Genomic DNA, 12,493 nt, shown 5'->3' with positions numbered 1-12,493 from the left:
ACCGTACAAATTCACTTAAAAAACCATAGGTTTCATACACGTTATAGTTAGGAATTAGCATTTAAAAAACCTTGCAAATTCACTTAAAAAACCATAGGTTTCACACATGTTATAGTTAGCTGGACATTTCCCTCATAAAAAAACAATGAAATTCCCCCGTTATAGTTATTGCAGGCAACTATAACTCACGCGACCGCAATCCTCTGCTGATGACGTCAGATATTACATCACTGATTACATATGTGTCTTTCTGAAAAATAAATATTTGTAATATATGTATAGCTAAAGATTAATAGAAGAAGACATGGGTAAATAGGTGTCTAAATACAGTGATGTAATATCTGACGTCATCAGCAGAGGATTGCGGTCACGTGAGTTATAGTTGCCTGCACTAACTATAACGGGGGAATTTCATTGGTTTTTTACGAGGGAAATGTCCAGCTAACTATAACATCTGTGAAACCTATGGTTTTTTAAGTGAATATATATATATATATATATATATATATATATATATATATATATATATATATATATATATATATATATATATATATCAATGTCTCACAGTTGCCTGCTGAAAGAAGGACCACACCAGGTACGTAGATATTCGCCTTTTAATCTTTGAAGGGCACACAGACTTCGAACATAAGTATTGCCTCACAGCTTAGTTCACCTGCCCAACGCGTTTCATGTAAAACCACTTCCTCAGGGGCTACGGCATACTGAAGACAAGGAAAAGGCAGCGTTCAATTACACCAGTGTTTAAATGTTCTTCCCGCCTCCATGGGCGTGGCCAATTGCGTGGCCTGCTGGAAGTTGTGGTGCATGAATATCTTCCTCTAGTGAGGCGCCGAATACTTGCTCCAAATTAAAAATTATTTCCACAGTGGGTTGCGCTAGCAGCACTTTTGCTCGAGCTGTCTTTTCTGTCCTTCAACGGCATACCTGCTTTAGCGCGGCTCATGTCGCTTGGCATCTCCGCAAAGCCTGCACACGTGCAGTAGGGTACTTCTCGCGGCTCAGGCTGGGCCGCTACGAATCAATGTCTCACAGTTGCCTGCTGAAAGAAGGACCACACCAGGTACGTAGATATTCGCCTTTTAATCTTTGAAGGGCACACAGACTTCGAACATAAGTATTGCCTCACAGCTTAGTTCACCTGCCCAACGCGTTTCATGTAAAACCACTTCCTCAGGGGCTACGGCATACTGAAGACAAGGAAAAGGCAGCGTTCAATTACACCAGTGTTTAAATGTTCTTCCCGCCTCCATGGGCGTGGCCACCTGGGCGGAAGATAAGAAATTTGAATCAGTGCCTGGTTGAACTGTCGGTGTCTGCACTGAGCAAAAGCCCTGAACCCATGATTAAGTGCGCTCTGGCACGAAACGCGTTGGGGAGGACTGAATAATCTGCGTGGCAATATGCTGTTTTCCCTCTACTCGCTCCATTAAAGAATTGGCTTACACTTACCTTCTTGTTTGGTCACTCCTGTCACAGGCAACTTTCTGATGGATGTGTAACGGCCCCGCCTGAGCCGTAGGAGAAGACCAGCTGCCTTCGTGCAGTCCGGCAGCCGCGCCAATCGACGTAGGCAGCGTGGAGACAAGAATCAGCCCATGGCGTGAGATGAGAAATGGGGGTTTGCAGCAGAACTGTACGACGCAAACCCACTTGGTTTTATTTTTAATACATTCAGTGAAACACGGCGACTCATTAGAGGAGAAACGAAGGCACTACATCTACCAGAGGCCACAGGGGTGGCCACGCCCACCTGGGCGGAAGATAAGAAATTTGAATCAGTGCCTGGTTGAACTGTCGGTGTCTGCACTGAGCAAAAGCCCTGAACCCATGATTAAGTGCGCTCTGGCACGAATTGCGTTGGGGAGGACTGAATAATCTGCGTGGCAATATGCTGTTTTCCCTCTACTCGCTCCATTAAAGAATTGGCTTACACCTACCTTCTTGTTTGGTCACTCCTGTCACAGGCAACTTTCTGATGGATATATATATATATATATATATATATATATATATATATATATATATATATATATAATTCACTGAAAAAACCATAGGTTTCAGGGGCAATATAGTTAGCTGGACTTTTCACTTGTACAAAACCATAGAAATTCCCTCATTATAGTTAGTTCAGCTAACTATAACTCGCGCGCCCGCAATGCACTGCTGATGACGTCACATATTACATCACTTATGACATGGTCAGTGACATCACTCATGACATCACTGATGACATCTCAAATGACATCACTGATGACATCATCCAGTGAATGTGTGTTTTTCTGAAAATTACATATGTTTTATATATGTATATCTCAAGGTCGATGGAAGAATAAATGGGTATATAAATGTCTAAATGGATGATTTGTTTTTGAAAAATTGATTGTATTACTGACTGATTAACCCCTTCAGCGCTCATGATGGAGCCACTCCGGCATGAGCCACGGGTGCCGTGTGCTCATGACGGAGTGGTTCCGTCATGCTGCGGCCGTTGGCCGCCGCTCCTCCCACGCTGCGCTGATTCCCCGCCTGTGCGGGCGATTAGTGGGCGGAGTCATGACGGAACCACTCCGTCATGAGCACAGCTCAACCGTGGCTCATGACGGAGTGGCTCCGTCATGAGCACAGCGCCACCGCGCTGCCCCCAAATCCCCCCCAGCGCTGCGGCGGAATTCCCGCCGCAGCGAAGGGGTTAAGTGTATCTTAGTGAGTAATGTTTAAATATGTAAATATCTGTATCAGTCTCTCACTTTGTGTATAAGTGGCTGCATGGGTTGGTGAGTAGCTACATGAGTGTCTATATAGGTTATTAGTTGGTTTTTTGAGTATCAGTATGAGTGTCTGATGTCTGTATGGTTCGGTGGGGGGTATTACGTAGTGCATAGGTGCATGAATGAGTGACTCACTGTTTGTATGTGTTGAAGACAGCATGTGTGCAGGACTGTATGGGTGGATGAGTGTGTGCATGGGTGTGTTAGTGAGTGAATGACTGTCTCAATAGTGTCTCTATGAGTAACTACATATGTTTTAAACTAGTATATGTGACTATTGGTGTATATAAGTGAGTATATGTGAGAGTGAGAGATTGAAAGAGTTCCTGTATGAATAAGTATGTGTTTCTATAAGTGATTGTTTAAAAGACTAAGTATGGGTAAGTTTCTGTAGAAGTAAGTGTGGTGGTGTGTGTATAACTGAATATGAAGGTAAACGGATGTTTGATTCTTTATTAGCATGAGTGACTACGTGTGTGAGTAACTTTATGGATGAGTGGCGTTGTGTAACAGAATGTGTAGGTGTATGAATACATATGATGAGTGAGTGCATGTATGAGTGACTGTATAGGACTGTTGGTGAATGAGTGGATGTGTATGTGCATATCACAATTACTGAATAGGTTGTTGTAACTGGTATTGGTATGTCCATTGTTTTGAAAATTTTAATTTCTATTTTTGAATGTGTGTATGAAAGGTTATATTAGGGGGAGAGGAGGTCTGCCACTCTATCACAAGGATGATGTCATGAGTGATGTCATGAGTGATGTCACTGACCATGTCATGAGTGATGTAATATGTGACATCATCAGCAGTGCATTGCGGGCGCGCGAGTTATAGTTAGCTGAACTAACTATAACGGGGGAATTTCTATGGTTTTGTACGAGTGAAAAGTCCAGCTAACTATATCGCCCTTGAAACCTATGGTTTTTTCAGCGAATTTCTAAGGGTTTTTAAATGCTAATTCCTAGCTATAACGTGCCTGAAACCTATGGTTTTTTCAGTGAATTTCAAAGGTTTTTTAAATGCTAATTTCTAACTATGCCTACAGAGATAGGACATGTGAAGAAAGAAGGAAAAACGCAGAGAAAGAAAAAAAAGAAATGCAGAAAGAAGCAACAGAAGTCCTCAAAGACGAAGAAAAGTGCAGGAAGAAATATAACGTGCAGAAAGAACAAACAGAAGAGCAGAAAGAAGCCTTGTTGCAAAATCATCCTGTACCCTCAACATTTTCAGACGGATACTGGTGGTAACTGAGTCTGCCTAGGCAGTCCTAGAGCCAGTGCTATGTTAAAAGACACTCAGAATACAGTGAAAACACCTACATACACTAGGGCAAACTATGCGTTGGGGTCCCCCTGTGATTAGCATGACCTCCTCTGTAAGCCCCTAGTATATAATAGGGCAGGGGATTAAAACTACCTCTTAAAACGCACCACAGGGTGTGTTTGAACACGTCACCTCATGCCCCATCCCCTCCCTTCCCCACTGTGTAAACACATCCTGAAGCCATTTTAAGTTGGGAGATTAAGTCCCCTTGAATCCTGAGGGTCCCTAGGGTCCAACTAGACCACTAGGTACCTCCAGTAAGCGCCACAGAGCTGCGTTGCAGAGAGGTGTAAAAAGTGGCACGGCCTGCACCACCTCTCTGCAACGCAGAGCAGTGGTGCTTACTGGAAGCACCTGGTGGGCTAGTTGGACCCCAGGGTCCCTCAGGATTGAAGGGGAATTATTTCCCCAACTTAAAAACGCGCCACAGGGAGTGTTTGCACACGTCACCTCAGGCCCCGTCCCCTCCCTTCACCACTGTGTAAACGCGCCCTGTGGCCGTTCTGAGTTGAGAGATTAAGTCCCCTTGAATCCTAAGGGTCCCTAGGGTCAAACTAGCCCACTAGGTACCTCCAGTAAGCACCACAGAGCTGCGTTGCATGGAGGTGTAAAAAGTGGCGTTGCCTCAGAACACCTGTCTGCAGCGCAGCTCCCTGGCGCATACTGGAGATACCTGTTGGGCTAATTTCTCAACCTACAACTGGCCAGGGGGAGCGTTTGCAGAGTGCTGCAAGGAGGGGGCATGGCCTCCGGCGCGATGCCCGTCTTTTATTTATTTATTTTTAAGAAGGAGGGCTGTGTGGCCCCCTTTCTTTTTCTAATTTATTAGCCCTGGGGACCCCATCCCCCAGGGCCTGCACCCTAATTTTTTTTGTTGAAAAAAATTAATTTGGCCCTCCCAAGGCCTTAATCGGCCCCGGGGACCCCAACCCCCGGGTCATGGCCTTTTTTTTTCTTTTTTTTTTTTTTACTCTTTAGGAGGGTGGCTGTGTTGCTGGACAAACTGTATGTACCTATCACCATGACGATTTGCGTGATATTCATTAAAAGGCGACTATGCATACAATGAATCCACGTAGAATGTATTCACACCGCTAGTGAAGCTCTGACATGTCTGACACCCTACCGTGCCTAATCCCGGCGCCCCCGCTGGTGGGTACTCTCCAAGTAGACACCCTTGTTGTTTATTTATACAAACATGGGTAGCTATTGACGGGCACATTTAATACACATGCACACCAAGCCATTCAAAGGGGATTCGACAAAAATTCGACCAAACTATGCAAGAAACCCCCTCACGGTTAATAAAACACACATCCACCGCCGGATGTGTAATACTTTTTATTTTACTCTCTGGAAAGGAGACAAACTTCACTTGAGAGTCACAGCGTGCTCCTGGCTGAGCCCAATGCTGTGTTACACCCACCATTGCCTGCCGAGTGCCACACACCTCTGTGTTGTATTCCACCATCTAGTGCTTATGCTATGACACTCTCTAGCCCATGTGCACTGTAACACCACCCCGTGAATATGTCATGCCACACTTGCCTTCGCACGGGTTATATTGCCCCATCTAACGTGCCTTCCTCGATGACTATGTTATAAAGCACAGTGCTATGCCATACTTATTACAATCTGGGATCCATATCTTTGTCACAGTGCATATGCAATGTTACACTACCCAGCACATATTTTATATTACAACTTTAGAGACTACTTAGGTTACACAACACTGCCCTGTGCATATTACACTCCAAAGCGCATATCACATAGCAAGCGCTAGTGCCTGTGCTATCTCGCGCTCTCCAATGAATCTGTCATTGCGCACAATGTATTGCATATTATATTTCATGCCCCGGTTCATTTTATATCACACTTTTTGGTGCATAGTTTATACCATATACTATATCTAGTTTTCATTTTCAATCGTGCTCTCAGGACTATGTTCTATATAACACTCCATCCACCTACCCTTTTCACGGGCATTACATTTTGCGATGGGGTGAAAGGTCAGGGGATGTTTCGGCCAAGTGAGCACGGAGTCACAGTCCCAAACATCCTCTTCTTCCTGAATAAAAGTGAGATTATGCTGCATACTTGTTCATATTTTAAGTAGTTCGCACAGACACACATTTTAAAAACAATACAGTTCCTAATACCCACCTTCTATGAACAGTTAGCTTGCTGCCCCATCCACCTCCTCCCTACCCTCTGTTGTCTGAATCCATGGACTAGCCTCCTCCCTCCTGCCATGCATGGTCTGATGTGCTGCCACTGCCCTCCATTTAGCATGATGTACCAGTCCACTCCTCCTGCTCTCCATTGCCCAATTCTATGGGCAATCATTGACCTCCTGCTTAGCCTCTGCGCTTAGCTTGCTGCCCCTATTCTCCTTCCCCCTGCCCTCCGATGTCTTTGTGCATGCCCCTGCTCCATCCTTTTTGACCACCATGTTCCATGGACCTGCCACTCCTATCTACTCTGAGTGTTCTGTTGAGCTGCCACTCCCCTTCCACCTGCCTAGCATTGTCAGATGGCTATAACCTGTCCCTGCCACCTCCACCCTGCCTGTCCACATGCCATGCCCCTATCCCCATCCTCCTGTCCTTCATGGTCCATTTTACTGCCACACCCTTCTGCCCTCCCTGGTCTGTTGTGCTGCAACTGCTCCTCCTGCCTGCCCCGCGCGGTCTGTTGTGAGGCCCCTTCCCCTGAACTCTCTTGTCTGTGCCCAGGTCCTGACCCTCCCTTCTATCCTCCATGGTCCTTTGTGCATGCCCCTGCACCCTCCTTCTTGCCCATCATAGCCATTGTGCTGCCACTAACCCTCCCACTTGCCATGCATGGTCTTCTGTGCTGCCATGGCCCCTCCCACCTTCCCTGTGTGGTCAGCTAGCTGCTCCTGACCCCCTCCCACCTTCCCTCCATGGGCTGTGTGTATGCCATCAGTCTCACTGTTGCTCTGCATGGTGTGTCTTGTTTCTAGTCCCCATCCTGCCTGACCTCCATGGTCATCTTGCTTCTCCTGCCCTGCCCCCTTGCCCCCAGCCCTCTGTTTCCATGTGCAGACCCCTATTCCCTCCTTCCTGGCTGGTCGGTTCCATTGTAATGCCCCTGATCCGTCCCTCCTGCCCTTTATGGTCTGTTATGCTGCAGCTTTCTCTCCTGTCCATTATGGTCAGCTAGATACCATTGCCTCTTTCCTTTCTGTTGTCTGTTGTCCATGTGCATGGTCCTGTCCCCTCTCTATTGCTTTCTATGGATTGTTGTGCTGCACTCCCGTCCCGCATGCCCTGTGTGGTGTATTGTGCTGCTGCAAACCCTGATGCCTGCCCTGTAGGGTCAGTTTGGTGCACCTCTCAATGTCCCTCCCGTCCTCTGTTATCCGAGTCCATGTCCCTACCCCAATTCCTCCTGCCTACCATGATCCAATGTACCATACTTGCGAACATTTTGAACTTGGTAAGAGGGAGATTTTGAAATAAAACTGGGATATTGATTTTCCCCTTTGAGTTATATTGAAAAAGAGAAGATTGTAGACAGGAACCAGATCAAGTAAAGCCCATTTGAGCTTAAAAAAATTGGACGTTTCCTGGCTGAAACGGGTCTGTTGGCATGTATGGTTGTATGACCACTGCCTCTTCCTTCTGCCCACAACGGTCTATTACATCACCACAGCCTCTCTTGCCATTCCTGTATTGTTGGTTTGTAGCCCCTGCCCCCCTTTCCACTGCCCTCTATAGTCTGTTGTGCTGCCACTGCCCTTCCTGCTGCCTAGTGTGGTCAAATTGTTGCCTCTGCACTCTCCTACCTGCCTTCAATTTTCAGAGTCCGTGCCCCTAGCCTCTGCCTCTCAACAGTATCCCAATGAACAACTAGATTGCTAACATTCTATATTTATTACAAAAGTGTGGAACGCCTGACGTCATCTTGATGTAATCAAAACTGTAATGCCTAGAGCATTTCCTTTAGAAATTACATATATGAGATGGTCTTATTTGCATCAAAATTATGGTTAGTGCTCTAAAAAACTAAAATGAGGACATATTTTCTGAGTTTTCAAATAGCGACAAAGAACTTTTAAATTATTTGTAATCTTAGTTTTTTTATCCAGTTGACCACTTGATTAAATGTTGCATCCAAGGGGAGAGGGTGTGGTGTTACTTCCAGAGCTGCAGACTTTGCAACTGGGGAACTAGGTTGGAGTTTCTGCTTCAGCACAACATTCTGTGATTCTGGTCAAATCACTTAATCTCCCCATGTCTACAACCAAATGAATTTGATCTTGTGTGATGTAACCAATGTTCATGTAAAGCACTCCAATACCTGACAAGTCTGCACTATATAAAACTGCAAATAAACAAAAGATAAGTGTTTTGCACACTTCTGTCATTGGCTACATTTGGGCTACATTTGGGTGATATTTGGGCTACATTTGGGCTCTTTTGTCTCTGGTGGCCATTTTAGGAGATTTATTTGTTATGAAGTTTCCTAATTTCCTCATTTACTGCAGTCTCCTCAGTAGGAAATGCTTTCAGTTTTTTACTTTGATTCCATCAAGAAGGTATTCAGATATGTCACACATTTGCCATAAATTCTGAATGTTAGCACTCTAGTTGCTCATTAGATCACTGTAGTAAAGCTACTGCTCACCACGGAAGTCTGCTGCTAATATTAGAAGTGCATGTTTCAGTCTGCATATCAGAATTTTGTAATGAAATAGAAGAGGATTTGAGAAGTCACTAAAAATATGCCCTAATTTTTCTTTCTTCAGCACTAATCATAATTTCTATGGCAAAATGAACCCCCTCATTGTGTTCCTTTTTAAATTAAATGTTTTAAGTGTTACCAGTTTATTCCAATCAAGATGGCTTCAGGTATGCCATACTTCTGTCATAAGTAAGACAGTAAGCGCTCTAGTTGATCTTAAGAACACTCTGGGACGTTCTGTCATTGGGCTACATTTGGGCTACAACTGGGTGATATTTGGGCTACATTTGGGCTACATTTGGGCTCTTTTGTCTCTGGTGGCCATCTTGGGAGATTTATTTGTTATGAAGTTTCTTACTTTCCTCATTTACTGCAGTCTCCTCAGTAGGAAATACTTTCAGTTTTTTACTTTGATTCCATCAAGAAGGCATTCAGATGTGTCACACATTTTCCATAAATTCTGAATGTTAGCACTCTAGTTGCTCATTAGATCACTGTAGTAAAGCTACTGCTCACCAGGCAAATCTGCTGCTGGTATTGAAAGTGCATGTTTCAGTCTGCATGTCAGAATTTTTTTAGGAAATAAAAGAGGATTTCAGAAGTCAAAATGTGTTTTTCTTTCTGCAGCACTAATCATAATTTATATGGCAAAATGAACCCCCTCATTTTGTTCCTTTGTAAATTAAATGTTTTAAGTGTTACCACTTTATTCCAATCAAGATGGCTTCAGGTGTGCCATACTTTTGTCATAAGTAAGACTGTTAGCGCTCTAGTTGTTCTTTAGAACACTCTGGGAAGCTGCAGTAGAACACAAAGGAATCAACTGACAGTCTCTGCCCTTGTTGGATGTACATGTTTTACTGAGAATGTCAGACTTCATTCTCACATGACTGAGAAAGATAATGTGAATTTACAGAAAATATGCTCTCAGTTTAGCTTATAGATCACCTTCCAAACCTCTGTGGGAAAAGCATGAGAAAATAGTTTTCTCTAAAACATGGTTCATGATATCACAGCAGAAGGCTTTTTCACATAGTAAAATCACCTTAGAACACACCACAATTCCTTAAATGAGTATGGTACCATCAACAAATGATTTATAATGTAACTAAAGTCTTAAAACCTTCTATTAACTGCAATGCATTTTAATGAGGTGCTATCATGTATATTGGTCCCAAGATGGCTGCCAACACTTCTTGGATGAAGTGCTGACAGCCAATCAGATCTCAGGATGAGATGTGTGGTTAGGCTCCGCCCAGATATATATATGATTTTACTTTTGATTTTCTCAGGAACTACTGAACAGATTGACTCCATATATGCAAAAGGCACATCCCTGAGCTGAGGACTACCTCTTTGCCAAATTTAAAGTAATTCTGTTCAGCTGTTCGGGCTGTACCTTGGACTAAAGGTCCCTATGGAAAATTGCATGGGGAAAACGCGTTTTGGGACCCCCCTTTTTTCTCAGTCCCCGCTTGACCAATCCCCCCGAGACATTCAGGGTAGGAGCGGAGCGGAGCGCCCCACCTATTTTGAAAATTTCGCGAGGATTCGTCAACCGGCGCCAAAGTTATTCCAAATAGAATGTTGCGGATTTCCTATGGAAACACGGTCCTAACTATAACTATCTACTGGCGACCGCCAGTAGATATTATATATATATATATATCTATATATATCTATATATATCTATATTCACAGAAAAAAACATAGGTTTCAGGCACGTTATAGTTAGGAATTAGCATTTAAAAAACCTCAGAAATTCACTGAAAAAACCATAGGTTTCAGGGGTGTTATAGTTAGCTGGACTTTTCACTTGTACAAAACCATTGAAATTCCCCCGTTATAGTTAGTTCAGCTAACTATAACTCGCGCGCCCGCAATGCACTGCTGATGACGTCACATATTACATCACTCATGACATGGTCAGTGACATCACTCATGACATCACTGATGACATCTCAAATGACATCACTGATGACATCACTGATGACATCATCCAGTGAATGTGTGTTTTTCTGAAAATTAAATATGTTTTATATATGTATATCTCAAGGTCGATGGAAGAATAAATGGGTATATAAGTGTCTAAATGGATGATTTGTTTTTGAAAAATTGATTGTGTAACTGACTGATTAAGTGTATCATAGTGAATACATGGCTTAGTGAGTAATGTTCAAATATGTAAATATCTGTATCAGTCTCTCACTTTGTGTATAAGTGGCTGCATGGGTTGGTGAGTAGCTACATGGGTGTCTATATAGGTTATTAGTTGGTTTTTTGAGTATCAGTCTGAGTGTCTGCATGGTTCGGTGGGGGGTATTACGTAGTGCATAGGTGCATGAATGAGTGGCTCACTGTTTGTATGTGTTGAACACAGCATGTGTGCAGGACTGTATGGGTGGATGAGTGTGTGTATGGGTGTTAGTGAGTGAATGACTGTCTCAATAGTGTCTTTATGAGTAACTACATATGTTTTAAACTAGTATATGTGACTATTGGTGTATATATGTGAGTATATGTGAGAGTGAGAGATTGAAAGAGTTCCTGTATGAATAAGTATGTGTTTCTATAAGTGATTGTTTAAAAGACTAAGTATGTGTAAGTTTCCGTAGAAGTAAGTATGGTGGTGTGTGTATAACTGTATATGCAAGTAAATGTATGTTTGATTCTTTATTAGCATGAGTGACTATGTGTGTGAGTAACTCTATGGATGAGTGGCATTGTGTAACAGGATGTATAGGTGTATGAGTACATATGATGAGTGAGTACATGTTTGAGTGACTGTATAGGACTGTTGGTGAATGAGTGGATGTGTATGTGGATCTTAGAATTACTGAAGAGGTTGTTGTAACTGGTATTGGTATGTCCATTGTTTTGAAAATGTTAGCCTCTATTTTTGAATGTGTGTATCAAAGGTTATATTAGGGTGAGAGGAGGTCTGCCACTCTATCACAAGGATGATGTCATCAGTGATGTCATCAGTGATGTCATTTGAGATGTCATCAGTGATGTCATGAGTGATGTCACTGACCATGTCATGAGTGATGTAATATGTGACGTCATCAGCAGTGCATTGCGGGCGCGCGAGTTATAGTTAGCTGAACTAACTATAACGGGGGAATTTCAATGGTTTTGTACAAGTGAAAAGTCCAGCTAACTATAACACCCCTGAAACCTATGGTTTTTTCAGTGAATTTCTGAGGTTTTTTAAATGCTAATTCCTAACTATAACGTGCCTGAAACCTATGTTTTTTTCTGTGAATTTCTAAGGTTTTTTAAATGCTAATTTCTAACTATGCCTACAGAGATAGGACATGTGAAGAAAGAAGAGAAAATGCACAGAAAGAAACAAAAGAAGTGCAGAAAGAAGCAACAGAAGTCCTCAAATACGAAGATAAGTGCAGGAAGAAGGATAACGTGCAGAAAGAACAAAAAGAAGAGCAGAAAGAAGCCTTGTTGCAAAATCATCCTGTACCCTCAACTTTTTCAGACGGATACTGGTGGTAACTGAGTCTGACTAACCAGTCCTAGAGCCAGTGCTATGTTAAAAGACACTTAGAATACAGTGAAAACACCTACATACACTAGGGAACATTATGCGTTGGGGTCCCCCTGTGATTAGCATGACCTCCTCTGTAAGCCCCTAGTATATAATAAGG

The sequence above is a fragment of the Triturus cristatus genome, chromosome 8 (assembly GCF_964204655.1).
Source record: "Triturus cristatus chromosome 8, aTriCri1.1, whole genome shotgun sequence".
In the NCBI taxonomy this organism is placed as follows: domain Eukaryota; kingdom Metazoa; phylum Chordata; class Amphibia; order Caudata; family Salamandridae; genus Triturus; species Triturus cristatus.
The sequence above is the reverse complement of the archived record's forward strand: the minus strand, read 5'-3'. Positions refer to the sequence as shown.